The sequence below is a fragment of the Passer domesticus genome, unplaced genomic scaffold, assembly GCF_036417665.1.
Source record: "Passer domesticus isolate bPasDom1 unplaced genomic scaffold, bPasDom1.hap1 HAP1_SCAFFOLD_66, whole genome shotgun sequence".
Lineage (NCBI taxonomy): Eukaryota > Metazoa > Chordata > Aves > Passeriformes > Passeridae > Passer > Passer domesticus.
The window spans coordinates 497,469-518,382 of NW_026990167.1; the positions used below are offsets into that span (position 1 = coordinate 497,469).

At 46.1% G+C, this 20,914-nt stretch overlaps 2 long non-coding RNA genes across 2 annotated transcripts; both read right to left on the reverse strand.

The window, feature by feature from the left end:
• Positions 1-195: 195 nt before the first annotated feature.
• LOC135293062 (uncharacterized) lies at positions 196-9,926 on the reverse strand. The gene is made up of 4 exons (XR_010355204.1): positions 8,354-9,926; positions 7,566-7,665; positions 6,919-7,114; positions 196-297 (listed from the first exon to the last, which is right to left on the reverse strand). It is a non-coding gene; the product is annotated as an uncharacterized LOC135293062 (long non-coding RNA).
• A 4,804-nt stretch (positions 9,927-14,730) lies between these two features.
• Positions 14,731-20,852, reverse strand: LOC135293059 (uncharacterized). Its single transcript, XR_010355202.1, has 3 exons — positions 20,679-20,852; positions 16,112-16,366; positions 14,731-15,659 (listed from the first exon to the last, which is right to left on the reverse strand). It is a non-coding gene; the product is annotated as an uncharacterized LOC135293059 (long non-coding RNA).
• Between the last annotated feature and the right edge of the window lie 62 nt (positions 20,853-20,914).

The following is a 20,914-nucleotide window of genomic DNA, read 5'->3' on the forward strand; positions in this document are numbered from 1 at the left end:
GCAGCAGCAGCTGCTCCAAGCTGGGAACGTGACTGGAGGTGCTGATTTCCAGAGGCTTCTGTGTGCCAGGGGAAGGCAAGGCAGGAGCGGGTTGAACGGCGCTGGCGCTGCTGCTGCTCTGTGCCAGGGAGCCCTGGCTGGGCAGGGCACGGTGCCCTCTGCGCTGCGGGCTCTTCCTCCTGCCACAGCTGGGCACACCTGGGAACAAGGCAGGACAACTTGTGGGGAACCAAGGGCTCTGTGGGGCTCCTCTGCTCTGCACACACCCAGGACACCTGCAGCAAAGAGCTCTGGAGCCTAAAAAGAGAATCCAGATGGAAACAGCTGGAAAAGGTTTCATTTGGACCTTTTTTACCTGCTAACAGAAGTTGCCCAAATGAAAGGTTACCAAGCAGGGTCTGATCCCTGCTGCCAGCTCAGGGTTAGAAAGAAAGCAATACTGTATTTCAGTGCTGGGTGTGTAGGGAATCACTTCCTTAACACATGCACTCCCAGCAATCTCACCTACTAATTTGTATCCATGGAACTAAGACATATTCAATACTTTGCTGAAACTCACAGGCTAAACATTACTCCAAATTATTTGACATATTTAAACCTCTTCTCAGAATTTATTGACATCAGAGTAGGAGTGTCCTGTAGGTCCCTGGTGGTTGCTGCCACAGGTTCAGGAGGAGACCCATGCAGAAAAGAACCTAAGACACAATTAGGCTTGCAAAGCAAACTTATTCCATTAGTTGCAGTAGCAAATAATACATACCAACCCTGGATTCCCAAACATCCGCTGAGCAGGAGAAGGAGCTGGAGCGTGGTGCTCGGTAGGAGGCGCAGGTAGGCAGTGCATTTCCAGGACATCCCCTGGATCAAAGCGGTGTGCATCTCATCCTTCTCACCCCTCCACCACAGAACCAGGCCTTCTATCTCCTGCTCAGGAGTGGGATTTTCCCAGTTACAGCATCAGCTCACACAAGGCTGGCGTGTGAGATGAGGCCACCATGGCTCACCATACTCCATGACTCCCTGCCAACAAGGGCTCCATGATGCATCGTTCCCCTTTCAAAGCTGAACTGCCCACCCACTGACCAATACATTCTTTCTCTTTCAAGGGACAAGTTCTCCCCTTTAAACAATACACTTTTCTTTATTGTCTTGTCAACCTGCTCAAACATGGATCAAATATGGCAGGGCCTCGGATCTTGGGTTTCCTGCTGTCAGGATGACCCGAGTGTCCCTTTTTCCCAGCCTGATGGTTGAAGGAAGAGTCGGAATTCTTTGGCTCTGATTCACAAGATTGTTCATTATCTAATGTCTAAAATATTTCTTCTCAGATTCACAGAGGTCTGATCTGCAGGTCTGTCAAGGGCATGCTGCCCTGCCCTGAGGCAGTGCTATCTCTTGATACTAAAATCTACATGTACTTTATTCACAGTTATTTTCCAATACCTATCACCTATGTTAGACTGTCTACTTCTACTCTAAACCAATCCAAAAGTGCCAGCATCACCCAGAACATGGATGTTAGGAAGGAGAAAGAAGAAGGACAGGGAACGCCCAAATTCCTCCATCTTGGGACTCCAAACCCCTCTTCTAAAAATCCCAAAATTCTACTTTTCACCCTGTGACAACTACTATTATGCTACTTCAACTCCTGTGACTTGGGATTCTTCATACAAGGTTGTTAATTTGCTCCATGGCTTAAGATCAAAATCCCAAGTGTCTTTGGCTTCCTGACAGGATCTCCGAGTCCCCTGCCAAGGCTTGAGCCATCCAGGGCACCCAGAGGGATGTCCTGGGTTCTGACACTCCAACACGACTCCTGCTCCTGACACAGTCATTTAGGAAATATTTCAATCTTCAAATTTGCCTCTGCTAGTCAAGAGACTCCTAAAACACTATCTTCCCTTTCAATGCGTTCCAGCTGCCTTCTTAGCAGTACCTCTCTCTTTATTCTCAAGGCTAAGATAGCCACTTGCACACATGAATCACTGCAATGGGGGAATACAGGGTTCAGCACTGCCTGTTAAAACTAAAGAAATTCACAAGACTAAGCCCTATTTGTTAAAATTAATGCCTCTCCTTCCTTTTCTGGGAATCAAACACAAGCGTTTCATCAATACACCCTATAAATGCTCTTGCTGAGTGAAGAGCCACATTGCCACATTGCTGTGTCAATAAAGCAGCTGGGACTCAGTTTCTTCATGCAGGGAAAGCCAATTCTTTATTAATATAACACATTTTTATGCGGTTTTCACAGCCCTCATGTTCAATTCCAACTGGCTGGTAGTTTCCTTGCCACACCATTCATTGCTTAGAAGGTGTTTTTGTGTGTACATGCTAAGACTTTCTCTGTTACTCAGGTGTTTACATTTTTCCTTTGTGGACTCTCATGGGTCAGATTTCTTGTTTATTACAGATGCAAACTGTTTTCTAACTACAACACCTTGCTGTGCTAACTGCACTCATGATTTTTCACATGGGAAGTTAGCTAGCTGCACATAGAAGACATAACAGGCCAGCTGGTAATTGAGCAGAGCAAGGCCTGATTTTATAAGGCCTTTCTTTTCTAATACCCCTACCTGTGTGCAACACATGGTAACTTTCTTTCAGAAATTAATCAAGAAAACACAGATTGCCTGCTGAAATTATTCTGCTCTTTTCCAAATCAGTTCACTACTCAAGTACAACCTCAGGCACATCCCCAATTCCCTCTCTCCCAGCAGCTCAGAGCAGCATTGCACAGTGCTTGCTGTGCTCCAGAGAGCACAAAGCAGGCTGGCCTGGTGGCCCTGAATATTTCTGCAGAACACTCTGCATTTCACACCTTTGCTGTGGCTCAGGGCAGAACTGCAGGCCTGCAGGCGCTTCCTGGCAGAGCTGTGGGAGGCACTGGCTCCTGCAGATGGGAGCTGCCAAGCTGTCAGTGCCTCAGGCTGGCCTGGCTTGCCCTGGCACAAGTGCCGTGCCTGAAGGACGCTGCCCTGTGCTCCAGCCTGCCCAGCAGCCCGGCTCCCTGCGCCGCTGCCCAGAGTGCTGCACACACTGCTGCCCTTTGCCAGGAGTCACAGGGCAGCCGGCAGAAGAGCAGGAATCCTCAGCCAGGCCACCGGCCCTGGGCTGCCCCTGGCCTTTCTCTGCTCCTCGGCAGACTCCAGACGGCCAATGCCTCCAGTCTGGGCTGTGCCCAGCACGGCTACGCTTCCCCTCGGGAGCAGCCAGCTGCCACCTGGGCTCTGAGAGCGGAGGATTCGCCCGCTGCCAGGAAGAGGCACCCAGGGCCCGGCTGCTGCCTCCTGCAGCTCCAAGGGCCTCCTTCCAGCCTGCCTCTGCCCAGGCTCAGGCTGCTCCGGGCTCTGCCAGGCCTCTGCTGGGGCTGCACCCCGGCCAAGGCCGGGCCCGCTCTCACCTCACAGGCGCTGCCAGCTCTGCACCAGAGGAGACCTTTCAGAGCCCCCTCTCTGATCCTTCTGCTTTCTCACTTGAGCAAGGCTCTCCTTCTGCCAAAGAGATTGCACTTGGGGATACAAATCCAAGTGGCAGGAACAAGATGTTCTCGAGTCACAGCTGCAGGCCTGAATCTGCACAGGATGTCTTGGCTGCCCCACTCCTTTGGTTTTCCTGCAAATGCCATTGCCCTTTCTGCCTCCACTAGAAATACCACAGCTGGGCAAAACCAGGCCAGTGGGTCATATTGCAAAGGCAGTGTGGTCTGCAGAGGATGAATGAAGAAGATCCTCCCCACTTACAAACCATACAAAAGAAGCCTGAAGTGTGACTCAGCACCAATAAAAAACAAGGAAATGCTGTGTTTTCTGAAGGGGTCAGAAGGAGGGGAGTCTTCCAAATGAGTTGATGTTCCAGAAACTTTATTTAAATCCAATCCTAATCTATAATGCTATTCTACAAAACTCTTCAACAATCCTACTCTACAATCCTACTCTACATTTCTAATCTAAATTTCTTATGAAGTTAACATCTTGAAATTATTGTTAAATTCTCATCTCCTAATACTTATTTTTCTTCTTCAATGAAATGATGAGTGGTGCCAGGATGGAGGCTGGTTTGGAGGATGTTACAAATGGATGCTGTACACAGGAAAAAGAAAAAGAAACAACAAAGAAGAGTGGTGAACCATGAATTTCCAAGCTCAGTGCTTCACTGGCTCCATGAGGATTCCTCTAGTTCCTACAAAGACCCACAAAGTAGAACAATGGGACCATCTGCACCTCCATCTTTATGTGCAGGGCCTTGCCATCACAGGCAAACCTGGCCCAGAATCCCATTCATCTGTTTATTGTGATGTCTTCATGTTGCTGGGATTTTTGCACTGACAGTGCTCTAAAAATGGTTTTTCTGCCCTGAGGTTTCTTCCTTTCAGGAAACTCCAATGAATCACATAGGTCCCTGTCTTTGAACAACAGGCACTGGGCTGATTCCCACAGGGAGACAGAGCAGTGTCTACCTTTCCATGCCCTGCCCCTCCTGTGCTGGATGGCACCTTCCTTCCCAGCAGGGACAGCCCAGTGGCACTGGCTGCTGCACTTCCCTCTCTGCCACACAACCTGGCAGTAACCCTGGGGCAGTTCCTGTCTGCTTGAGCGTGCCAGGCAGCAGATGGGGCTGGGACAAGTCCCTCTCAGCTCTCCCTGTTTGCCGGCCAGAAACTTCCAAGGGTGGGGTGGGGGCACAAACCAGGGCCCCTCAGAGGCTCACAGTGAGCCCCCCACAGTCCCTCCTGCCCACAGCCAAATCTCTGACCACTCAGCCAGCCCTGGCTTCCTTGGGTTCCTGCACCACCTTTGCATGTCTCTGTACCCTGCATTGTTCTACTTCAATTCTTTTGCCATTGGATAAAATGGGGCACACCACCAAATTACAAAACAGGGCAGCAGAAACAGTCAGAGGACAGAGCATCTCTCCTCTCAGGAAATGTGGAGATTGGTGGAGTTATTCAGCTGTGTGAAAAACAGACCCCAGAGAGCCACTTATTGCCACCTTTCAAGACTTCAGATTGGCTTTGAAGAAATTGGGGGACACCTTTTTGAACGGGACAAGTTACAATAGGATGTGGGCAAATAATTTTAAACATAAGGGGGATTGTCAGAGTAGGTCGAAGGAAGAAATTGTTTACTCATGGCATGGTGCCACCCTGGCACAGGTTGCCCCAAGAGCTTGTAGTTGCCCCATCCCTGGAACCATTCCAGGTCAGGTGGCAAAGGACTCTGAGCAATGTGATCTCTTTAAAGATGTCCCTGCACATTGCAGGACACTTGCACCTGATGACCTTTACAGGGCCCTGCCAGCCCAACCCAGTCTAGGACTCCTCAACATTTTCATTTGAAGAGCACCAAGAGTGGAGGTGAGCAGGAAGGGGCTCATCTGATGCCTTGGACTTTAGTAGAGGAGGAGCCCATCCCTCGCACCCTGCTTCACCTGCAGCCCCTTTGCATTTTACCTGCAGGAGCTCCTTGGCAGACCAGCGCTGCTCCTCGTCTGCCTGCATACAGATGCTCAGGAAGTCACGCAGCCAAGCTGAGAGGAGCTTGGGATGCAGCAGCTGTGGGGTCCCTATTGAGGCTATCATGAGTTGAGGCTGGGGAAAAGGAAACAGGGAGGCTCCACCTGCTGCTTTCACATCTCTAACTGCTCTCCCAGGTCCCACTGTTTAACCCCTGTTCTTCGGTGGCAGTTTCTGCCCTGGCAGAGACCCAGAGATGACTTTCCTTCATCTACAAAAAACCCAAACCCCGATGCAGCCACAGCTTTTCCAACATCCCTCTGATCTTGCCATGGCTGCTGATTTCATTGACCTACTCAGTGGGAACGACATCAACAAAAGCACGTTTGCTTCTCTGAGGATTCACACCTGCTTGACCGGCTTTTTGGAAGAGGGACTTTGCTATACTAATTCCAAGGATTAGTACATGAACGGCATCACTGCAGTGCTTGTTGGTCCCTTAAGCACAGCTGCCATAGAACAAAACCCATCAAGCTTTTTCTCCTGTTCTTGAAACAATGGTAATTGGAAGGAAAGAAAGGAAATCCATCAGTTATTCCCCAGGTAAGGCAACTAACATCTACAATCTCATATTCCACACAGACACATTAAGATGCCTGCAGAAATGTGTTGGGATGAAAATGCCTGCTTGGGCACACAGGAAACACCTGCAGCTCTGTGTCTCAGCAGTCTGAAAATTTCAGCTTCCCTTATGCAGCAAAAGAAAAGCTTTTCATGGTCAGAAGAAGGAGAGGTGCCATCCCTATGGTCACTCTCTGCTCCTTTGTTTACTCAAGTCAATGCATTAATGGTAGGCCCATCCCAGAAAGTGCCAGGATACACTGGGAGGTTTTGGCAGGCTCTCCACATCACCAGGTGCTGGCTTGGTGACATGGAGAATGTGGCTTGAACTGTGAGAGAAACATGGTCACTAAGTGTTTCAGCAGCACCGCACAAGAAGCAGAAGAGACTCTGTGGCCTCTACACCCTCCTGCCCAGGTTTCAGGCAACCTTTCCAGCAAGAAGAAACTGCACAGGGGATGCAGTCCCTCTCTGAAAACCACAGTTTTAGAAACTCTGTTTGGTTTGGGTTTTCTTCCTTCATTTCTGGAAGGATAAGAGTAGTTCTAAGATTCTTGTTTCATGTTATTGGGGCCATCTACACAGACAAAAGAACTGGAACCACTTATTACCCAAAGGCAAGTGTTGCCTGAAAATGGAGTTTGTTTGCATGTGGTAAGGCTTGAATTCCCCCACTGATGCAACCAAAACTACAGCAGATGCTGATGTGTTGCAGGGACATTTTTAAAAGGGCACCGTGGTGGAAGTAATGCCAGCAGATGGCAATGGGATTTTGTCCAATGGCACGCAGGGCATGGGACAGGTGAGAAAGACAGTGGGATCAGTGAGGATTTGCTCCTTACCGAGGCAGGACTCTGGTTCCAGTAAAAAGGTTCTTGTTCCACCATTTCAATTCCCACAATTCCAAAAGACCATATGTCCACTTTGGGGCCATATGGTTCACTTGTCACCACTTCAGGCGCCATTCACCAAGCAGTCCCTGCTAACAAGCTCCGTCTATTCTACTAAGGGTGAGCTGAGTAGGGAGGCCAAAATCGGCTGAGGAGAAAGCAAAACAACTGTTGTTATTTTATTCTGTGCAATTAGGAAACTAAGCAATAGAATTCCCCAGTGGAAGTTTGAGAATGTGCTGTTGAATCTCTTGGACAACTGTCCCTACTCTGTTTTCTCAGGTCTTTAGCCAAGGATATATGGCATTGGCGACTTAAAAAATCCTCACATTTTTTTACACTGCCTCCAGCAGTGGCTTTTGTTCATTGGAAGCTTTAGACCTGTAGCTCCCTCCCTCTGGAAGGGACACACACAGAGCAACACCACTCTTGACTGCTTGTTCCTTGTCATGCCTCTGTACACATTGCAGCCGTGTCACCAGCTCACAGGGAGTGTCCCTGCACTGCCACCAGCACCATTTCTGAGGAGCTGGCAGTCACTCCAAGCAGCCCCACACGCACATCCCTGGAATGCTGCACCTGACCAAGAATATACTGACCCAGCTTGACAGAGCCGTCGGTTCTGAGAAGGATGTTGCTGCTCTTCACATCTCAGTGGATCACATGGTTGGAGTGAAGAAAATCCAGTCCTTGCAGGCACTGAGAGAGGAAACAGAAACAACATGGCAAAAACTAAATGATGTGATTTTATTACAAAAGAAAGGACAGAAAGAATCAAAAAGATTCCCTTTCCCCAGGGGAATGGTGGATAATGGCAGAACACAGCTTCCTTTGAGAGGAAGAGCTTGCTGCTGCAACACTTGCAGAGCAGGACCTTTCTAAGGAAAGGCATGCCAGCCTTTGAAAGAGCAACAGCACCTGCTGTTGTAGACTGTCCCCTGCAAACCAGCCAGGATGACTGCTGCTGCAGGGGATGTGCTCAGAAGCAAACAGCGTTTTGGCTCCATTCCTATCCTTTTTAGCTGAGGACTGAGAGAAACGAGTCTCTCTCTCTTCCTTTGCTGTTCCTTTCAAATCCTGCCACCAGCACCTTTGCTTTTACAGACAAGGAATGCAGTGAAGACAGGTAAAAGTTTAGAAAGCAAGATGGAGAAGAGCAAATACAAGAGGCAGAGCAAGAACACAACAGCAGGAGATAAGAGTACAAGAACTGAGTTCAGTGAGTGCAGGGGCACTGGCAGGCATTTCACTTGAGATGCTTCTACTTGCCCACAGCATAGCAGCAACACACAAACAAAGCTTGGCACATGAAACCTCTCCTGTTCTGAGCTCCTGTTTCCCAGACAATCCTGCCCAAGCCCTCGGCAGCACAGATGGGATTGCTGACCTCCCGACTGATGGCTGCCATCTCCTCTTCAGACAGGTAGCTCTTGCTGATGACATCGCTCAGGGTGCCTCCATCCATGTACTCCATAACCAGCCAGAGTTCATCACCCAGAAGGTAGCTGAAAGAAGGAAACAAGGGTGTGGAGATAAACATGCATGGCTACGTTGATATTTTCTTTCCAGATTTCTTGTTTCCAAGTGCCTTTGTGACCAGGACAGAATCAAAGGAATAGACATTCCCTCTAGGCTGGGCATTGTTTGCAGTCTATGCAGTCTCAAGGAGAAAGGCACAGCTGTGAAAAAGGAGATGGCTTAGATGGCCTGCAAGCAAAAAAGTGCAGTTTAGTAACAGCCCAGATAAAAAACCTGTCAGGCATGGTGCTTCTGGAAATAAGCACCTAGTCTTCCTGGCATGCATAGCAATGGCAAAGAGGGGCAAGGATCTAAGAGAAATCCACTTTAGGATGAATCAGCATTGAAGAAACGTTAAAAAATCAATCCTGAAAAACTGTGGAGGCAGTGAACTTCAAGGGTATTGACTTAGTAAGATACAGCCGATCCAGCTGATCCAGGTTTTGAATAATTTTTGAATAATTTTCAAACTATGTGTGCCTAGGAAGACTCATGCAAACATGATGCCATCTCTTCTCATCCACTGGAGATGAGTAGAGAAATATTCATAAATAATAATTAACAGCTCTACTTTCTGACACTGACCAAAGTGAGTTTTTAACCTCTCATGTTTGCCGTATATAAATGCACATTCGTGGAATAAGACCATGACCTGTCACATGTCTAAAGAATTCACAACACCATCCTCACCCTTTCTATGATTTCATCATTTCAGGGCACATGGGATAGAAGAGGAAAAGAAATGAAATGTGACCATGGCAGTGAGTTAATGGGGGGAGTTCTGGGGCACTGATGTGCAAGGAACTCCAGATGAAATCAGCACCTTGGCCAAGAGTCCTCCTCAAGCATGAAATGCATCTCCTGGACTATCTGTGGCCTTAGTTTCCCCAGGAAAAGGACAACATCTTGGTACTCTGAAATTCCAGCTGCTGCCTGTATATATTTAGACTGGTACAAGTCCAATTCCAAATAAAATTGAATATAACTGCACAGTTTAAGAGGCACTTCCTCAAGCAAGGAAAAACATCCCTCCCAATAAAAAGAAAAAGAATTCCTGATGAACAAACATCCATCTTTTTCCATGTGGACTGTAAAGCACCAAAGCATGTCAGTGGACATCCTCCATGTGCACAGGTTTGAAGAGAGAGCTCTGCACCCTGAGGCAGACCCACGTGGTGGTTGCACGCAGCATCCTTGCCTCACACCAGCCAAGCCTCAAACCAGGAGAAATTAGTTCCAAGTGAAGAAAGAACTGCTTGGGCTGATGACTCTCAGGGATGACAACAGCCAGAGGCAAGAGGGGATGATGGCACAGCATGGCCCACGTGGTGATGGGTCCTGGGCTCTCCAGAGTCATGACAGGGTTCCTCTGGCCCTCGTACCCCACTCTACAGGGACAGCAACTCCAGCTCCTTCCTGAGATCACTCCCACCAGGGGCCAAAGCCACCCCCAGCTGTGCCGGTGTCCCCAGAGCAGGACCAGCCCCAGGAGGAGGCAGGTCCCTCTGTCCAGGGCACCAGCCCCAGACCCTCTGCTCCCACCCACGGCAGGCGCTGCTCACCTGGGCGGCCCCGGCGGTCCCTAAAGAGAAAGGCCCCAGACCCTGAGGAGTCTCCCCACCCCTGCCAGAGGCCCCCCTCCCAGTAGCACCAGGAAGGCTCCTTCAGACCCTTATTTTAGTCCTTTAGACCCTTATTCCCCCCACAGAGTCTCTGGGCTCTGCTTCCTCAGCCTTCCCCTTGTGCCCCACCACGGGTGGCACCCATGTCCTGTGGGGCACAGCCTTAGGCCCAGGGCCATGGGGGCAGCAGCTTTTCCCACAGGGAATCCAAGGCTCCAGTCTCTCTGCATCTCTCTGCATCACATCTTGTTGTTGTGGTGTGTTTTCATTTTCTTTATTTGGTATATTTTATTGCTTGATTTGTGGTTTTTTAATCCGTGTTTTTCTCCCTGCCTTTGGAGTAGCCAAGGTTCCCCAGTTTGTATCTTATGTTGCTAAATTTAGACTCGCTCCCTCATTGTTATTCAGCTTGGTTAACTGTCTTCTTGTTTGTTGCCTGGCCACTCCCTGCCAAATCCTCAATCCCTCTTGTCCCTACTCTTTTTCCCCCAACACCTTCCCTGCTCCTTCCCTCCTCAGATGTCAGTCCTTCCCTAAGCCTGCCTTTTTCTCCAGAACCTTCCTTGTCAGTTCTCTATCCTTTGAAACCCCATTGGTTTACTTAAGCCTTTCCCCTCCCTTAAGATCCTCCATTGGTTTACAGATTGTATTTCCCCACCTTGTGTTCCACCCTCAGTCCTCTCGATTGGTTAACAATTGTATTCTCCCCCAAGACCGTCCCTGTTTATGTTATTGCCTGCCCTTGGGTCAGGGTCTTGGGACCTTGGACTTGGGGAGTTTACCATCAAATAAAGCTACCCCAATTCCAAGACCCGTGCTGCTTTGTTTATCTGCGCCGAACCTCTGCTGGCAGCTGGAATTCTGCAGCGTCTGCCAGGGGGATCTGTCACACCCCTGTTCTCTCTGTCGCTGGGCCGGGGACACATAGCCTCTACACCGCAACATCTTGTCCCTCAAGAGAGTCAACAGCCCCTCCCAGTTTGAGATCAGCAGCAGCCTTGAATTGGGACATTTAACTGCAGCATCCCAATCTTTGAAAAAACCCAACCTTCTCCTCCAGCCGAGCTTCCAGCTGTCCCTCACTCAGTCAGTTCCCATGAGGTGTCCCACAACAGCACAGGGAGGCCCACAAGACCCTGCTGGCAGCCTGGCTGCCCTGATTCAGACACATTTTCCTTTCTTCCCACAGTTCTGCAGCTTGAACAATGGGAAGGGGCCCTTGTTTGGTCAGCAGTGAAGTGTGCGACTGTACCTTGCTGGCACAATGGCCTTCCCAGGCTTCAGGATTCAGGTGCGGAGGACAACTCAGCACAGGCAGGAGGAGAAAAGTTGAGCTGCACCCCTGGGGCACCATTTGTGTATTTGCAGATTTCCTTTGTTCAGGGGCCTACATGCTGTCCTTGTCACCTCAGGAGTGCTGCCAGCATGGAGGCCTGGCCTTGTCATTGTGCAAATGAAAGAACTGCTGCCAAAACAAAAGGCAGAGAAAATTCCTTCCTGGGTTTGGAGCCCCCTGGACAGGACCCATTCTACTGAGCAAGCAAGGCTGAACAGCCTCACAGCCCTAAACACAGCTGCAAAGTGTCCTTGTGCCCATCACCCTCGATCCAGCAGGGCTGCAGAGAGGACAAACTCTGACCTTTAAACCAAAAGGGACAAAACCTTGTACAGGGCCTGGCCTGGAAGGCCTGGATGTGATGGCCTCTCCCAGGGAGAGAGACCAGAGGCCCTGTGAGTGGAGAATAGGACTGTTCCCAGGAAGCCATGGCAAGGTGTCAGGAGCAGGCATTAGAGACAGGGCCAGGGAGATGTGATGCAGGTGGCTGAGGGAGAGCATCATGGAGATGTAGAAATTGAAACTAGGAAACAGGATTTCCTTTGTTCTCTGACAACATGGGCTTGCATGGATGCAAGGCCTGCTTGTCATCACAGTGTTAGAAATGAACTTTGAGATACAAATAAATGGACACACAAAGTAGTGGAGGCAAAAGAAATCTGTTTATTAGTAACAATTCGCCTGAGTGTTGCCATTAGTAACAATTTGCCCTCTTTCCCCCAAGAGCCAAACGCACACACCCTCCAAAAAAAGCACTATATTTTATCCCCTTTCCTGGCCAGGGGCGATCCCTGTCCCCTTTCCCATTGGCTGGGTACTTGAGAATTTCTATTCTTTCCTCACCACCTACTTTGCTCTCTCCACTCCTCTGATCCTACTTCCTTTTTGGTCAGGTCTTTAACCTGGCTGCTTTCCCAGCTCACAGCAACACCCAACAAATTAACTGGAGCAAATCCAAACCAGAAATAACAACACACAGAACCAACAATTTTCATTTTTTTTACTTAATAAACTTCTGAGTTCAGCAAAATATTACTTCATCTCTGACAACAGGGTAGAGGACTCTGATGTCACCAGCCTGTGGATGGTGACATCAGTCAGTGCTGGATTGTGACCTCACCTTCTCTCCCTGCTTATCTTGGGGTTCCAAGGAGTTTCAATGCCTTTTGTGCTGTCACGGGTTGGAGGCTGGTGTCAGAGAGCAGTGGGCTGTGACATCACAGGGGGATGCATTGTGACATTGTGCCCCTCAATTCCAAGGAATACTTTTGAAAACTACCTCCCAAAGTGAATCTTTCTCCAAGCAGAGGGACTGGCAAAACCCCTCATGTGATAAGACAGATTTGTACTCTCACAAATTTGTTTTTCTCCTAAGACCTCTGAAAACCTCTATTTTTTTGGATTTTCTTTCTTCTTTAGAATCTGTGAGCAGAAGACAGGAATATTTTTGCCTGTTGGAAAAATGCCATAGCAATGTGCTGTTGATTAGGCATGCTCTTGTCCTAACCATAAAGAAAAGACACTGAACAAACTGAAACATGAGGGATTTTGTGGGAGATAGGAGAGACAAAATCTGTTTCATTCTTTAAGTTGTCTGGAATAATTCTGCAAGTTTGCAAAGTGCACAGAGATGCAGTCACTAGAATGAGGCCATTACTCTCATCTGGCATCCCTAAGCCTTTGCCTCAATTTTCAGACAGTTTGTAAGTGAAGGATACATGCAAGATTTGTCTAATTAGTAAAGGTAAAGATTCACTTATGGTTTGATGTGTGGGGATCTCTGCCATCCCAGAAGGCATGCTGAGACCAATTTCTTTGGTTTCATTCCCTCACAGGAGAAAAAAAAAAAAAAAAAAAAAAAAAAAAAAAAAAAAAAAGAAAAAAGAAAAAAGAAAGAAAAAAAAATGATGAGGCTCTTTCTGTGCCACGGTGTGGCAGCTCTGCCCTCTCAGCCTTTGCCTTGAGCCCTTTGGTTCTCTTCCCTGAGCCCTGATCCCCATCCTCAGCCAAGGGCCCCTGGAGCCCTTTCCAGGGCTGCAGGAAAAGCTCCCTCAGCCATGACCACGGAAGACCTTCTGGAAGAGTTTATCGTCTCTTGCTGTCTCTTAGTCAGAACTGGTATGGATCAACTTGGAGTTCTAGAGGAACAAATTTTCAGGGACTATTCCTCTTCAAATTTGTTTTGTTCTAACCCAGAAGGAAGACAAAGAGGAGGTTCTCTGCTGGTGCTAAGTTATGCTTGCAATTAGTGTAATAGTAGTCATTAAGTTGGGGGAAGCAACAAGTGCAGTTCAGCGAGCATTTAACAAAATACAAGTTAGGACCCAGCCCAAAAGATCCCAGAGTTGATGCAGTTTCACAGGTTGGTTTTGCCCAGGAAGTTTGTCTTGTTTGCTGTTTCTAGGAACACCTCTGCTTCCCTGCTGAAGATCAGCAGAACCAGTCTGGGAGCAGGACAGCTGCCAGCAGTTTTAAATTGAGATGTGATGATCATTTTTCACTTAGGCTCTGTCACCTTTGGCTTAGATAGAAGAGGCTTTCCTTCCTTTTCATAATGGGTATGTAGTGGGCCAAATTTCTCTTTCCTTTTTATAGAAACCCTCCTAGAGTTGAGATGGAGCTGGGGGAGAGCCAATGAAATTCTGAATTGCCACTACAGTTGCTTCTATTGACAATTTACTAATGGTGGTGACTTGTCTGCATTCTCATCACAAGTGACATGTTGAGAGACCAAATATGAGTCAAAGAACTATATTTTATTTTTTTAATGGAAAAAAAGAAGTGGTATACGAAAACTCCTATAGATGTCTAATTTTTCTCAACATAAACTTCTACGTATTTGAAATCATGTTAACCTTCCCAGCTTTGCCTTTGGAGGTTTTAGAAGTATTACGATCTGGCTGCATTTTTCAGATTTCATAATAAGGAACTAAAGAATCCTAAGAGAAAACAAAAAATGTCCCATGAGGAATGGTTCCCTTCACCTTCCCCAACTCCTTTTTGCCTGCAATGCTGTCACCGCAGCAGCAGTGCCATCGCGGCAGTGAGTCTGAGAGGTGGCAGCTCTCTGGCCCACACGGTGCTGCTGGCAGAGTCGGCTGATGCCTACTCAAGGCTCAGGAGGGCCCCTGAGCTGCCGAGCTGCACGGCCAGAGCCATCTCCATGCTGCAGTGCAGGCCAGAGGCGCCGCTCAGCCGGAAGCTGCAGGACTTGCCGGAGGGCAGCGCCGTGAGCTGGCAGTGGCGCGACTGTAATGTAATATTCAAATGTAATATGTACCCATGTGCAATTGCTCAAACACATTCAAGTCATCTGATAAAATAAAAATAATTTTTTTTTAAGAAGGCATAGCTTCTTTTATAGCTATTTTTTGTGAGCTTTTAAGAATGCTTTCAGTTTTCAAAATTCTGTTATATTCTAACAGCACAACTGTGTCTCCTTTTTATAAGGGTAGTTGGAAGACCCCAGTAAATTTGTCTTAAGAATATCAAGTCTTTAAAACCATTGGAAAACAGAGAGGTAAAACGCTCTAACAGCCTTACTAAAATGATGTGTAACTAAATATAGTTTTGTCTCTCTGTGTACTCCGGACGTTAGAAATCTGTGAATTAAAATTTGCAAATACTCAATCTTTACTAAATCTTGCAGCTTATCACAATTTAATTTTTTCTTGCCAATGTATTCTATTTACAGGTTGTTCTCTGAGAAATTACCTCCGAGGGAGCCCTGCTCGCCCATGAAACCTCTTGGAAACCTTACTCCCCACCAGCAAATAAATGGTGCCATGGTCAAAACACCCTGTGACTTGGGGAAGCCTGCTCTGCTAGCACCTAGCATTACCATAATTTGTGACCGAAAAAATTAAGCACAACAGATTTTTCCATCAGTTTAAATCTGGCTGCAGAAAAAATATTGATTTTTGAGGCAGAAAAAAGAAAATAGAAGCCTCAATATTGGTCCCTGGGGTTAATGCTGCAAAAACTTAAAACAAATGCTAAGAGAATTGAAAGTGCTCACCCAGTAAGCAAACCAGTGCTACCTCCTAAGCCCTGAGTGAGCTGCTACCAAATGCTAATAACACCAAGCATGTAACACTCTGAAACCAGCAGCAATACACTTTTCACTGCTCACCATGGACACAGCTGCCACAACTTTGAAAGGATGTACTGCTTCAAATTTCTTCACACCCAACATCCATCCACGTAAACATCCAGAGCTGAGGGAGCAAGTAAAGGACTTAGAAGTTGAGAAGAACCATCAATGAACTTTTCAGACAATGGGGGTTGACAAGATAGGTTTCGTCATTTGTTAGAGGAATTTTTTGGGTTGCAATCATTGTTTTTACTCATGTTTCCCTGTTTAGTTAAGTGTCTGCAGAGGTCCACTGGGGAAGTCTTCATAGTAAGAAAAAACAGGGGAGTTGTGGAATGCTCTGACTCCTCCCCCTCAAGGAAGATCATATCACAGAGTTTTCCCCACCTAGGCTGATAGAGAAGACTTAACCCCTGACGCTCTGCAGCACTTCTGCCAATCCACATCAGATTGCCTCCCCCACTGGCCAGCTGACACCGCCCTCCCCAATTATTCATCCCTCATCCCCCCTACAGGTTGCTGCCCTTGGCCCTGCCCTGTGCCCGCCCCTGTGCCCTCAGGTCATCGGTCACTGACCCCACACTGAAGTCCTGCAGAGCACATGGTTTGGTCTTTCGTCTCTGGTCCCTCTGGCGTGCTGGATGCAATAAAACCCTTGCTGGACTATGCCATGCAAAGACCCTTCCTGTCTTTCCTGCACTGAGCTGTCTGTGGCGTGTGCGTGTGCATGGACTGGAAATGGCTGTTCTCGTGGCCTTCTGCTGAGTGGCTTCTGAAGGAGACGCCTCCAAGAAGATTGCAGCATTTCTACCACCCTGCAGTGCTGCAACACTAAACAAATACACAAAAATCAACTTACGTTAAAAAAATGAAATTTTTTATGAATTGTTACACTGGAGATGTCAACATTCAAATATCAATTTAAGGTTGCAAAACAAATTTATTGTTACTATCATGCAATGTAAATATATACAAATATCAAATACAGTTAAAAAAACCTAATGTACTGAAACCCTCTACAAACACTAATTAGAAACAAATATCAAAGCTTAACAATTAAATTTATTACAAATTACTAGAACTGAACAGCCCATATACAAACACAGCAATATCAATATTCCTCTCTAAATAACCCTAGGCCTAGAACTAAATGAACACAATTTCAGAACTGTACAAATCCATATACATTTGTTGTTAGTATATATTTACACTGCATATTGTTGTGGTGTATTTGCTTCTATTGAAATATACATTTCAATAGAAGCAAATACACCACAACAATATGCAGTGTAAATATATACTAAGTGTTACATATGACATATACTAAGACATATGTAAACATATTCTTAAGAATCCTATCTATAAATAAAAATATCAGTGTACCAATTGAAAAATTCATCTAACTGTAAAAGTGGAACTATAGAGCTGTACAACTGTACACATACGTGAATATAACAAAGCAGGGATGTAAACTGAACATAGGTACACATATATGTAACTGCATACATATCTATGTTTTTATATATGTTTACACACACACACACACATATATACATACATAACATACATCCATAAAAACAACTAAATACACATTCATAATATCTATACAAATATCAGTCAATGTATGTAAATATTCCTACACTTGTAACTATCCAAGTCTAACTCTACCCATCCATAAACAGAACCAGATCAGGAGGGATTGCAGCCCCCCATGTTCCCAGGCTCTCCCTCGGTCTCCTCCTCCCGTGCAGAGCAGCTCTCCTGGACAGGGACAGCAGATGGGACATGTGGGAAGCAAAGGGAACACTGAGTCAGTGTGGGGATGTTTCCCTTGGCAGCAGCTGCACTTCCACCAGGGAAGAGGAAATGTCAGAGCCTCCCCAGGAGGGTCAGAAGGAAAAGCAGCCGAGGGGCCAGGCCGTGCTGAGCTGTTCACTTCTTTCAGGCATCCCAGGTGCTCTGGGGGAACTCCCTCATGTCACGTTATTGAACCACCTCTGCACTTACCAAGACTGTGGCCCCCAGACCAAGCAGTATTTCTGTCTCCAGCTGCTTGCACCAATGACAGGGAACGTCCTCTGACAGCGCTGGGGCACAAAGTTACCTTCCACAGCTCATCTGACAGGGCCTTGTTCTTCCTCTGCTTCCTGTCTTTCTCCTTATCTTCCACTTGGAATTTTGGCAGCTTTTTTTTTTCTTTCCCCTTGATCAGTGCTAAAATGAATATTTCTCTTCCAAGCTTGAGTTTGTTCAGTGATCCTGTGGAGTGTTTTCTCAGAACCCCTTGTTATGGAATTAAATGTTAATTTCAGCAATTTTGGTGATTTTCTGTGTGATTTATGCAAGTCTCCAGTCCATTAGGGCACCACTTAGGAAGGTAGAAAGAGAAGAAAGGAGCTTCTACATGTCAGTCCCCTAGTGGAATATTCATAGGTAGAGAGAGTGATTAGCTGCATTTTACATGTACTCCTAACCTGAAAGTGCAACAGGTAACTTGGGGAGAAATCAAAGCCAGATCTCTCCTTCTACCAGCATGTATTCAAATGTAAAGTAAATAGAGCAGGGTGAGAATGTTAGTGTTCAGTTCCTAATGTGCCTTATTAGGGTGTTCTTAAAGCAATGCAGATAACATCTGGGTTGGCATTCCTAATTTCCAGACACTCCTTGTTAGTTTCAGTGACTCTGAAAACACCAGAGATGTGCCCATCATACCTTATCAGTCGATTTCGGGAGGTTTTAGGTTCAGATTCTCTGAGGCTTTAGCTTTTTAGATCTCTAGACAATGCTTCCAGGAATCTAAATGGCTTTCAGAAATTAAACTTTGCTCCTTTTTCCCTCAGTCTTTGCACTCGTGCACCAGAAAATTTCAGTGAATGGATTCCACTCTAATACAACTCCAAGCTGAATCTCTCAGCTCTGTTTACACTGGTGGTTTACTCTTCTGCACAGTGCAATTTTAAAACCTTCATTCCTTTTTATCTCTGCCTTTCTTTTTCTGTTTTAGCTTGCAAATGCATGCAGATGTATCAGAAACTATACATTTCATTTCTGATACATCACTTCCAGTCTAGGAATTTCATTTTATCCTGTTCTGACGTTATGCTAGCCTTGTATCTTTTATTCTAAGTGCACTCATGTTTTCTTGAATGTGGAAGTTTTATAATGCAATGCTCTCATACACCTCCTTTCACAAAACCCTTCACTAACATCAGCAGAAGTAACTCAGTGGTTCCTTTCTGCTTTGTAGAAGATTTTGAGAAACTCAAGTCCTGCTCAGCTCCAAAAATACATTTATGATAGGTAATTCTCCTAAAAACTGAAGTTAATGGTAAAGCAACGGCATCTGCTTGTTCACTTGACAGAAATTGGGAGAAAACACACTGCAGATACTGAGGAATGCAGTGCAAGGAAGATGGGCATCCCTCAGTTATCCTAGCAGATTGATATCACTGGCAAAATTTCCTCTTTTCCAAAGGGTTTTCATTTGCTTTGGCTGTACTTTGTATGGCTGCAGGTCACATTTCCCTTGATTTCAGGAAGTATCTTGGCAGTAACTCTTGGTAATATACCTTGCTAATTCCCCCTTTGGAGGAATTACTCAGTTCTGCAGTCCTCATTATATGCCCTGTTTTAAAAGACTTTGATGCTATTTTCTCTCTCTTGGTGTCTTCACACTTGTTCAACAAGGTTCTCTTTCTAAGAATATTAATCACAATAACCCAAAGGATTAAAAAATGCTTGGGTATTTATTCGCTAAGTGCTTACAAAAGAAGAATTAAAAAAAAAATTGTATAAATGCTGGATGTAAAATGGAAATAAAAATAAACCTGAGAGTTCTCCCAAAAATATTGTTATATTTGCCCAATTATAAAAGAAAAAAAAGGCAAAATTAAATGTAACAGCAATTTTAATTAAGTAGCTTATTTTATATAAAATTGAATACACTTGATATATTGACAACACACTTTGGTAAAATAAGGAATAATTTGGTTCTGATAATAGTGTATAAGCAAAAATAACCGCACGGGGTACGGAGGGCAGGGCTTGACCCCCGTCACCTCACATACAAGCTTTTCAAGCCAGAATTCCCCTTTTATGCTGTATGCCATTACAATCTCCTCCCATTTTCGATTCGTCACACTTGTATCACCACCCTCATCATCACCTTTACCACGCATGCTCCACCATCCATTTAGGGCGTTGCGCCACTCTTTGGGGGTCTTCTTTGAGGAAGGCCTCTCCTCTTCCTCAGTGTTCTTTAGTTCACCTTTTGGGTTACACACGTGCACCAAGCTGGTATAGTATAGCCAATCTTATGTTCTAATATTAAAGCATCAAATCTCATGTAATTAACATTTTCCTGGTGTCCAACCAAATTTTCCTCTTCAAACTAAATTTAGTAATAGTTATCTCTTGCATCTTCCTGTTCTGAACATCTGCAGGAGAAGGGGCGTGGGGGGAGCCCTCATCTCCCTTATTTTCTTGGCATTGCACCTACAACTCTTTTATTATTTCCAAACATTAATTACAGTGTCAATATTGATTACTGTTTCAATTTTATCAGCATGAATCATACCTATTTATTACATTTCCTTTCTAAGTATACGAATCACAATATCCCGAAAGACGGAAAAACTATTGTTCCCTAATATTCACAAGAGAAGAATAAAAAGAAGTCTCTATGAATACTATTTGTAGTATAGAAACAAAAATAAACTTGAGAGTTCTCCCAAAAACCTTAAGAAAAAATCCCAATGCATTTTATAAATCCTGATAATTCATCTACAGAATACAAAAAGAGACATGTTCTAGAAGACAAAATTTGTACCACAGTGCTGCATAGAATTCTATGCTTTCACGCTTTTTGCACTTCAGGGGCAGTATCATTCTCTGCACTGCAGTGCTCTCAGCATGTTCTGCTCACCGTGGCAGCTTTCTGCTCTCCCCTGGTACAGATCATCCTCCCAGCCAAGGCTGAGTGCAGCTACCACAGCTCGCAGCACCTTCCCACACAGCAAGAGCCGAGCGAGAGAGATGGCTTCCCCCAGCTGCTGCGTGCTCTAACACTGCCACCTCGCAGCTGCTGAAAGCCTCAATTCCTGGGTTGCGGCGCGTTAGTTTATTGAGTCGCATGCTCTGTTACCTTGTGGTATGTTCAGGTGTTCCCCGAGTTATTACAGTTAGTTTCTCCCCTGTCTTATGCCCTCCTACCCAACTGGCCCTAGAGGAATCCCCTCCCTCCTTTCCAGATTTTTCCCTGTCTGTCAAAACAACCCGGCCCCTTTGCCCTGTCCATCAGCCCAAACCCTACCCTTTGTTCCAGAATGTTCCCTGTCCCTCACCCTAAGATCCAATCCCTATCCCAACCCTCTCTCCTCC